The sequence below is a fragment of the Bubalus bubalis genome, chromosome 4, assembly GCF_019923935.1.
Source record: "Bubalus bubalis isolate 160015118507 breed Murrah chromosome 4, NDDB_SH_1, whole genome shotgun sequence".
Classification (NCBI taxonomy): Eukaryota; Metazoa; Chordata; class Mammalia; order Artiodactyla; family Bovidae; genus Bubalus; species Bubalus bubalis.
In genome coordinates, this window is record NC_059160.1 from 20,710,009 (window position 1) to 20,720,491 (window position 10,483).

General features: G+C 36.0%; 1 pseudogene; it reads left to right on the top strand.

Moving 5' to 3' along the window:
* Positions 1-6,689: 6,689 nt before the first annotated feature.
* On the top strand, positions 6,690-9,355 carry LOC123333366 (annotated as a pseudogene).
* Positions 9,356-10,483: the final 1,128 nt, after the last annotated feature.

Sequence of the window (10,483 nt, forward strand, 5' to 3'; positions counted from 1 at the left end):
TTCTATTCATTACATTTCATGAGGCCTGTTTTTTGTCCTGGAATGCAATCTATCCTTGAGAATATTTCACGTGCACTTAAAAAGAATGTGTATTCTGGGCTTTTCGTATGTAACATCCTGTAGACTTCAATTAAGTTCAACTGTTCTATTGTATCATTAAGAATCTCAGTTACCTTAATGATTTTATATCTGGGAAATCTGTCCAGGGATGTCAGTGGGGTGTTAAGATTTCCTACTATTATTGCATTCCCTTTAATTTCTCCTTTTATATCTGTAGTTTATTTTATGTATTTAAGTGTTGTCATTTCCTATACCAGGGGATCTTCCAGACCCAGGGATTGAATTTATGTCTTTTGTGTCTCTTGCATTGGCATGTTTTACCACGGTACAACCTAGAAGCCATTAATTTATTGGGTTCATATATTTGCAAGTGTAATACCTTCTTCTTGTATCTCCTTATTATTATACAGTGTCCTTCTTTATCTTTCATTATGAATTTTGTTTCAAAGTCTATTTTGTCTTATATGAGCATTGCTACATGTTCTTTCTTGTCATTTTCATTTGGATGCTCTATTTATCTCGTGATTTAAGTCGTCTTTTCCTCCCCTTCCCATTATTTGGTCAGGTGATTTTTTTTTTCTATTTGTTTTTTTTTTTTTTTTATTTTAGTTGGAAGCTAATTACAATATTGTAGTGGCTTTTGCCATACATTGATATGAATCCGCCAGGGGTTTACAGGTGTTCCCCTTCCTAAAACCCCTTTCCCACCTCTCTCTCCATCCCACCCCTCTGGGTCATCCTAGTGAAACAGCCCTGAGCACCCTGTCTCATGCATTGAACCTGGACTGGCTATCTGTTTCATATTTGATAATATACATGTTTCAGTGATATTCTCTCAGATCATCCCACCCTCACCTTTTCCCACAGAGTCCAAAAGACTGTTCTATACATCTGTGTCCCTTTTGCTGTCTTGCATATAGGGTTATCATTATCATCTTTCTAAATTCCATATATATGCGTTCGTATACTGTACTGGTGTTTTTCTTTCTGGCTTACTTCACTCTGTATAATAGGCTCCAGTTTCATCCATCTAATTAGAACTGATTCAAATGCATTCTTTTTAATGGCTGAGTAATATTCCTTTGTGGATATGTACCACAGCTTTCTTATCCATTCGTCTGCTGATAGACATCTAGGTTACTTCCATGGCCTGGCTATCATAAACAGTGCTTCAGTGGACATTGGGGTACATGTGTCTCTTTCAATTCTCATTTCCTTGGTGTGTATGCCCAACAGTGGGATTGCTAGGTCAAATGGCAGTTCTATTTTCAGTTTTTTAAGAAATCTCCACAATGTTCTCCATAGTGGCTGAACTAGTTTGCATTCCCACCAACAGTGTAAGAGGGTTCCCTTTTCTCCACACCCTCTCCAGCATTTATTGATTGTAGATTTTTGGATAACAGCCATTCTGACTGCTGTGAGATGGTACCTCATAGTGGTTTTGATTTGCATTTCTCTGATAATGAGTGATGTTGAGCATCTTTTCATGTGTTTGTTAGCCATCTGTATGTGTTCTTTGGAGAACTGTCTGTTTAGTTCTTTGGCTCCTTTTTTTTTGACCCATTTTTTTGATTGGGTCATTTATTTTTCTGGAATTGAGCTTCAGGAGTTTCTTGTATATTTTTGAGATTAATTCTTTGTCAGTTGCTTCATTTGATATTATTTTTCTCCAATTCTTAAGGCTGTCTTTTCACTTTGCTTATCGTTTCCTTCATTGAACAAAAGCTTTTGAGTTTAATTAGGTCCCATTTATTTATTTTTGCTTTTATTTCCATTACTGTGGGAGGTGGGTCATAGAGGATCCTGCTGTGATTTATGTCAGACAGTGTTTTGCCTATGTTTTCCTCTAAGAGTTTTATAGTCTCTGGTCTTACATTTAGATCTTTAATCCATTTTGAGTTTATTTTTGTGTATGGTGTTAGAAAGTGTTCTAGTTTCATTCTTTTACAAGTCGTTGACCAGTTTTCCCAGCACCACTTGTTAAAGAGATTATCTTTTCTCCATTGTATATTCGTGCTTCCTTTGTCAAAGATAAGGTGTCCATAGGTGCATGGATTTATCTCTGGGCTTTCTATTTTGTTCCATTGATCTATATTTCTGTCTTTGTGCCAGTACCATATTGTCTTGATGACTGTAGCTTTGTAGTAGAGCCTGAAGTCAGGCAGGTTAATTCTTCCTGTTCCATTCTTCCTTCTCAAGATTGCTTTGGCTATTCGAGGTTTCTTGTATTTCCATACAAATTGTGAAATTATTTGTTCTAGTTCTGTGAAAAATACCGTTGGTGCTTGATAGGGATTGCATTGAATCTATAGATTGTTTTGGGTAGTATACTCATTTTCACTATATTGATTCTTCTAATGCATGAACATGGTATATATCTCCATCTATTTGTGTCCTCTTTTATTTCTTTCACCAATGTTTTATAGTTTTCTATATATAGGTCTTTTGTTTCTTTAGGTAGATATATGCCTAAGGATTCTTTTCATTGCAATGGTGAATGAAATTGTTTCCTTAATTTATTTTTCTGTTTTCACATTGTTAGTGTATAGGAATGCAAGGCATTTCTGTGTGTTAATTTTATATCCTGCAACTTTACTATATTAATTGATTAGCTCTAGTAATTTTCTGGTGGAGTGTTTAGGGTTTTCTATGTAGAGGATCATGTCATGTGCAAACAGTGAGAGTTTTACTTTTTTTTCCAATCTGGATTTCTTTTATTTCTTTGTCTGCTCTGATTGCTGTGGCCAAAACTTCCAAAACTATGTTGAACAGTAGTGGTGAGATGGGCACCCTTATCTTGTTACTGACTTTAGGGGAAATGCTTTCAATTTTTCACCATTGAAGATAATGTTTGCTATTGGTTTGTCATATATAGCTTTTATTATCTTGAGCTATGTTCCTTCTATTTCTGCTTTCTAGAGGGTTTTTTTTTTACCATAAATGGATGTTGAATTTTGTCAAAGGCTTTTTATCTTTCAATTTGTTAATGTGGTGTATTACATTGATTGATTTGTGGATATTAAAGAACATTGCATTCCTGGGATAAAGCCCACTTAGTCATGATGTACGATCTTTTCAATATGTTGTTGGATTCTGTTTGCTAGAATTTTGTTAAGGATTTTTGCATCTATGTTCATCAGTGATATTGGCCTGTAGTTTTCTTTTTTTGTGGCATCTTTGTCTGGTTTTGGTATTAGGGTGATGGTGGCCTCATAGGATGAGTTTGGAAGTTTACCTTCTTCTGCAGTTTTCTGGAAGAGTTTGAGTAAGATAAGTGTTAGCTCTTCTCTAAATTTTTGGTAGAATTCAGCTGTGAAGCCATCCAGTCCTGGGCTTTTGTTTGCTTGAAGACTTAAATAAGAATAATATATTAATAAAACACCTGTCCATGATTAAGGTTGAAATATTAAATAAAGAATCATTATGTGATTCATGAATTCATCCTCCAATCATGTCTAGTAGTTTTTTACTAGGAATATTTGATATAACAAATGATGTAAAAAACAACTAGACACAATTGGAGGATGAATTCATGAATCACATAATGATTCTTTATTTAATATTTCAACCTTAGTCACGGACAGGTATTTTATTAATATATTGTTCTTATTTTATTCTTTCAAGGGCATGTATGTTTCTCAGAGAAAATATGAAGATTAAATTTTTTACTTAATAATCATAAAACTGAATGTAAGAACTAGGGCAGAAAAATAGAAATGTCATTTTGAAAATGATGGTCTTTGCTCCAGGCACAATATGGTTAGAAATGTAGTAATTCTGCAGAATAATTAGTGACAAATATCCTTAAATACCTGTTGAAAATGGGTTTATGATTTTTAGAACTTTTTCTATGACAATAGAAATGAAATAACAATGGATGTGAAGGACAGGTGTGTTCACTGCCAAGATTTAGCAACCTAGTTTTAAAAGTAAAACTTGAGGTACTCTAAGTTTGCAATGTATGTGACTGAGATGGAAACAAGATAACTACTACATCCGTCTTCTCAAATCTTATAGAATATGATAACAATTTCTCATAGGCATTTAAAAATGGAAAATCTAAATAACACACTTAGAGTTCCATTTGTCCTTTTAATTGCAGCCCAAAATCTCATATTTTCTGGAGGTGTGTGATGAGCTTCAGTCAGTTCAGTTGCTCAGTCGTGTCCGACTCTTTGCAACTCTCTGCAAATAGCATAAGTATGAGAATTTCCTGTTCAAACTTGAAGTGACACATTGATGACAAATCAACTTTTTTCCTTCTTGCTTAACTCTGAGCCTTCTCAGGGCAGTCTGTGAAGGTCACAGACATTGCTTATTCTCATCCTGGGTTTATGTTTTTAAATTTCTCCTTTTATTACCCAGCTATAACAGGCCTCTTTTATGAAAGTAACCTGACCTCCCCACTAAAGGATGCACAACTTTCTGGCCAACAGAAGGCATGTTTCCCTCCTCTCCTGTCTCTCTACTAGACTATCTCACTTAGTGGGAACTAACAAATGTTAGATGCAATGCCACTGAAGTATAGTTAGTATACAGCAAAATCAAAATAGAGCATTGTTTTTTAATAATTTGAGGTAAAAAGCAATCATAAAATATCAAATATGATGGACCATTTCTCCAAGTATTCAAATTATTGTCTGTAGAATGTTACTCAAGAGCATACACACAGGCATATGGGTTTGTATATAATATTAAGTGAAACCATAGACCTCATTACAGGGAACAATTAATTTGGGATTTTATGATCAGTAGAAGGTAAGTTTTTTGTATAATAATATGTTAGTATATTTTTGCTCAACCTTTATAAATATATTCTTGGAAAGGAATTCATTGTATAGGAAAGGCCAAACATAATTCCTCATACGGAGAAGGCAACGGCACCTCACTCCAGTACTCTTGCCTGGAAAGTCCCATGGGCAGAGGAGCCTGGTAGGGTGCAGTCCGTGGGGTCGTGAAGAGTCAGACACGACTGAGCGACTTCACTTTCACTTTTCACTTTTCACTTTCATGCATTGGAGAAGGAAATGGCAACCCACTCCAGTGTTCTTGCCTGGAGAATCCCAGGGACAGGGAGCCTGGTAGGCTGCGTCTATGGGGTCGCATAGAGTCGGACACGACTGAAGTGACTTAGGAGGAGCAGTAGCAGCAGCAATGATAGTATGCTTTTAGAAATCATCATTGCTTAAATGATATATAATTAAAGATGCTGATATAAATCAGAAATAGTACCATAAAAATGATGACTAAAATAACAATTAAAATGTATAATTATTGAGACCTTGCAAGTGCCAGGTTGAGTGCTCAGTGTTACACACGTTATATATTACATAAACTTATTTGCATTTTAGATTAGTAATATATTACTAGATACTAAATAACTTTTTGAAGGTCACATTTTGTAAACTTAAAAGCTGTAATTCATTTCCAGATATTTCTGACTACTGCATCAACTGTCTGAATTATTAAGTTATGCTATCTGTATTTTTCATAAGTAATCACCATCACTTATACAACTAAAATGACCTTTACAAACTTTAACATCTAGGGGATTTTTCTGGAAGTTTGAACCAACGCTGTTCTTCCATAAATGACCTATACTTACTTATCATTTTGTGGTTCAAATTTTAACCATTAAATCACTTATCAACAACTTTTGTAAAATAAGTATTTTTTAGTCTTTTTCTGTCGTTTTATTTTTCATATTGTTTAGGTTATATGCATTTAGTGTGTCATGTAACATTTTTCAATGTATGAAGCATTTCCTCAATTTTTAATGACTCCTCAGAACTCCTCAACCATTCTAAATATAAAGCCCATTTGGTACCCCTTTTCAACAATAAATGTAAGTCACTAACTAATGTAATTTAGTGCAGGAAATTGTTGCATATGTCAACATTACTCTCTCCTCATCTTTGAAGAACTCAGTCTTTAATCATTATTGAATTTGAAAATTATCATAAATATATGTGAATCTCTCTTGTTCATAGAACATTTTAATTTTAATACAAGCACTATGATGATTTTAAAATATTTCTGTGGAATCTGATTTTAATGAGGATATTATTAGTCATAAACTTCTTTATTCCTCCCTAATTTATTGCTTTTTGTTGTTTCAACCAATAATATACTGTCAAATGCTGCTGAGTCATTTCAGTCATGTCTGACTCTGTGTGACCCCATAGACGGCAGCCCACCAGGCTCCCCCGTCCCTGGGATTCTCCAGGCAAGAACACTGGAGTGGGTTGCCATTTCCTTCTCCAGTGCATGAAAGTGAAAAGTGAAAGTGAAGTCGCTCAGTCGTGTCCAACTCTTAGCGACCCCATGGACTGCAGCCTACCAGGCTCCTCTGTCCATGGGATTTTTCCAGGCAAGAGTACTGGAGTGGGGTGCCATTGCCTTCTCCAATACTGTCAAATACAGAATATCTTTTTAAAAAGTATTCTATCTGAAATGCTTGTTTAAATTACTGAGGAATTTAGAACCAGTCTTTAAGTTTGTTCAGCTGCAAAGTGAGCACTAAGTTCTTTGTCCCATCCACCTTATTATACTAAGGTTCTTATCTCACATACACCACTCATTCCTCAGTTTACTTAGAGCACAGTCCATGACCTCACTCAACAGCAGAGATGAGTAACCAAGGAGTAACCTATGCAGAACTGAAGGCAGTCAAGAACTCAAAGAGGCAGAAAATAAAACCTTAGGTTTTTAAAGTTCCAGTTCAATAACTGAGCAGGAATTCACATATGCAGAATTAAATCTTTAAAATGCTTCTCAGAATCTTCACGGGGATAAGGAGAACTACCACTCCAGCGGTGAAACACTTACTAGTCACACAATTGAAATGTTCTGGGATGTGCAGTTGGGGTGCAGAGGTGTGGAGAAAAGTAGGGGATAAGCTCACATACTTTTTTCATTATGAGGAAGAGAGCTTAAAATTGGTTATGCAAAGCCTACTTTTATTCTGGCATTGCTATAATTTGAAGTGTTTGATCAGCAGCAACTCATGTAGCATTACATTTGCTGAAAATGCAACATATATTAGAAAAAGACTACAGTGGTAGAAATGGGTTGGGGTCCAAGTTTATATCCATAACTCCCTGTTCATGTTGGTTCTCGTGTATGGAAACTCTAAGCAACTGTCCCCATCACTCCTTTCTCACTGTTTCCTTTTCTCTCCCTGCAGGTTCACCATCACCTCCAGAGAAGTTCATTGCTGGGATCCTGGGAATCTCTGCCTTGTCCTGATGTCCACTGTGGAGACAGTGATCACTGTTACTCCCTGTAAGTACATTTTTTAAAAACTTGGCATCACTGACTCGATGGATGTGAGTCTCAGTGAACTCCAGGAGTTGGTGATGGACAGGGAGGCCTGGTGTGCTGCGATTCATGGGGTAGCAAAGAGTCGGACACGACTGAGTGACTGATCTGATCTGATCTGAAGGGAACTTTTCACTTTAATGATGGTCAGTCCTCTAAACATTTTCACAATATTATAGAATGTGCCTCTCATTAAAATACACACATTTAGACTAAATACATAATGTTATTCTGAATTTGTCAAAAATGCAAATTCAACACAGGATAATTACAGAGAGTACATATATGTGTATTCTACTTGCATAACTCAAAAGCATGCTTTAGGAAATTGAAAGATCTTATTGAGAAACACAAATTAATTTTTGAGTTTGGTAAGAGATGGTGAAATCTGTTCCTTTAGATTTCTGAAATATATTTTTTCACCAAATTTTCATTACCTAATTATTTTGTCTTGGTAAAATCAGTTTTATTTCAGGTTACTCTAATCCTAACCAATAAACAATTTCAAACCCACAACTGAAATTATGATTTATTTAGAGAAATATTAATTTCTATAATGATTAATTTTTTAGCTACTATAATACAGGAGCAGAATAACTCCTCTCTGATAGCAAGATTCCAGAAAGGTACATAATGATTTAAATCTCTGATATAAATGCAACTTGTATTTTGTCCCTATCTTCAGTTCAGTTCAGTTCAGTCGCTCAGTCGTGTCTGACTCTTTGCGACCCCATGAATCGCAGCACATCAGGCCTCCCTGTCCATCACCAACTCCTGGAGTTCACTCAGACTCATGTCCATCGAGTCAGTGATGCCATCCAGCCATCTTATCCTCTGGCGTCCCCTTCTCCTCCTGCCCCCAATCCCTCCCAGCATCAGAGTCTTTTCCAATGAGTCAACTCTTCGCATTAGGTGGCCGGAGTACTGGACTTTCAGCTTTAGCATCATTCCTTCCAAAGATATCCCAGAGCTGATCTCCTTCAGAATGGACTGGTTGGATCTCCTTGCAGTCCAAGGGACTCTCAAGAGTCTTCTCCAACACCACAGTTCAAAAGCATCAATTCTTCAGCGCTCAGCTTTCTTTACAGTCCAACTCTCATATCCATACATGACCACAGGAAAAACCATAGCCTTGACTAGACGGACCTTTGTTGGCAAAGTAATGTCTCTGCTTTTCAATATGCTATCAAGGTTGGTCATAACTTTTCTTCCAAGGAGTAAGTGTCTTTTAATTTCATGGCTGCAGTCACCATCTGCAGTGATTTTGGAGCCCAAAAAAATAAAGTCTGACACTGTTTCCACTGTTTCCCCATCTATTTCCCATGAAGTGATGGGACCAGATACCATGACCTTCGTTTTCTGAATGTTGAGTTTTAAGCCAACTTTTTCACTCTCCTCTTTCACCTTCATCAAGAGGCTTTTTAGTCCCTATCTTAGGCTAGTGAAAATAAGAAAAGATTAAGGCATAGAACATAACTTACAAAATCAGGCAACAAACATTCCTAAAGAATGATCATGGGAGAGTGCTTTCCCTAAGCAACAATATGATCACCATATCCATTATTGGCAAATGACTCCAATTTTCACCTGCTATAATATGGTAAAAGACAAATAATTTTGCTATTCTAATATAGAAGTTTCATTTCTTGATTTTCAGGATGTGTTAAGAGCAGATAATTTTATATGTTTACTTTATATGGAGACATAAATTGGGGTATGAGAGACTGACCCTCTCTGTGAATGTATGAGTGAGATTTGTTTTATATGTAACATCCTTGAGGGTGCATAGATATGTTTTATGTGTATATAATATATATATAAATATACATACATATTTATATCTATGCATACATGTAAGTTAACTTCTATTTTTTTTAATTCAAATTGCCTTTGAATAGTAATTCACAATCTTTCTCCAGAATTTCACTGTGGTTGTTGTCCAAAAGAGTGGTTTACATATGCCAACAATTGCTAGTCTATTCATTTGGGGAAAAAAATGTTGAATGGAAGTTTGATGTCCAGATAATGCACAGGAAATGGTAAGATATTAAATGTTTCCAACACTTTGTTAAAGCCTTAATTCAGTCAATATTATCTTTGTTAGAATTCACTTGTGTTTTTGTACATATTTGTAGTTTGTTTATTTTAAGATCTATTAATACTCCATTAAACAATGGAATATAACTTTATGATACTTTATTTACATTTTAAAACCATTAATGCACATTTGGTAATTTCCAGGTCTTCTGCTCCTTGTTAGCAGGTGTTCTGATGGATCACCTTGTAAGGTTTACCTGGTGTGGCCTACACGATTCTCTCAACACACAGGAGGAATGGCTTACCTGTGCCACCTCCTACAGCTAGGTTAGGTATTGGATGTTGGGAAGTTAGAGGCCTAGATCACTTTCATATGTTGGTGGGGGGACACAGGATGCCTGCAATTATTGTTCCCTTACCTCCCACCTTGTTCTCTCATCATGGAAGTAATTAGAGATTACAGAGGAGTAGGGCTGCTGGGAAGTCTTAAGTCACATCACCCTTCTCTTCCCACTTTTCAGGGTTCTCCAATCTTGTGCCTTTCATTAGTTCCCATGTTTACAGTTGAAGTTGCAGGGAGGAGTGGAGAGAAATGAGTCTCTGACCCCTTGTCTGGTCCACTGGATTTCACCAGTACAGAAACGGAAGGCTTTGGGGGTTGTCTAGTCAAAGAATGGTGTCAGGCTCAGAAAACCAAATCTTCGGCTCGCATGTCACTTATTTTCTCAATTTCATGCCCTTAATTTCCTTCTAAAACTAAAATTCTGAGAAACATATAATAGTAGATAAATCCATTGATATAGTCACAACAAATGAAAATTGAATGTCACAGATTCTAAATACTTATTTAAAGCTTTGCTATGTTAGTTTTGACATGAGTAAAACCTAAATTAAGTGAATCAGAATTTTCCTTATTGCAATTATTCTATTCAGTTACCCCTTCTTATCCCTCAGGCTTAATGTTAAATACAATTCACAGCTGTCAATATCCCCAAGTTGTTATACAAGGTGTGTTCTTTTGTGGGATCTCTACAACTAATTCATGTCTTTGTAAATTTCCCTTTGT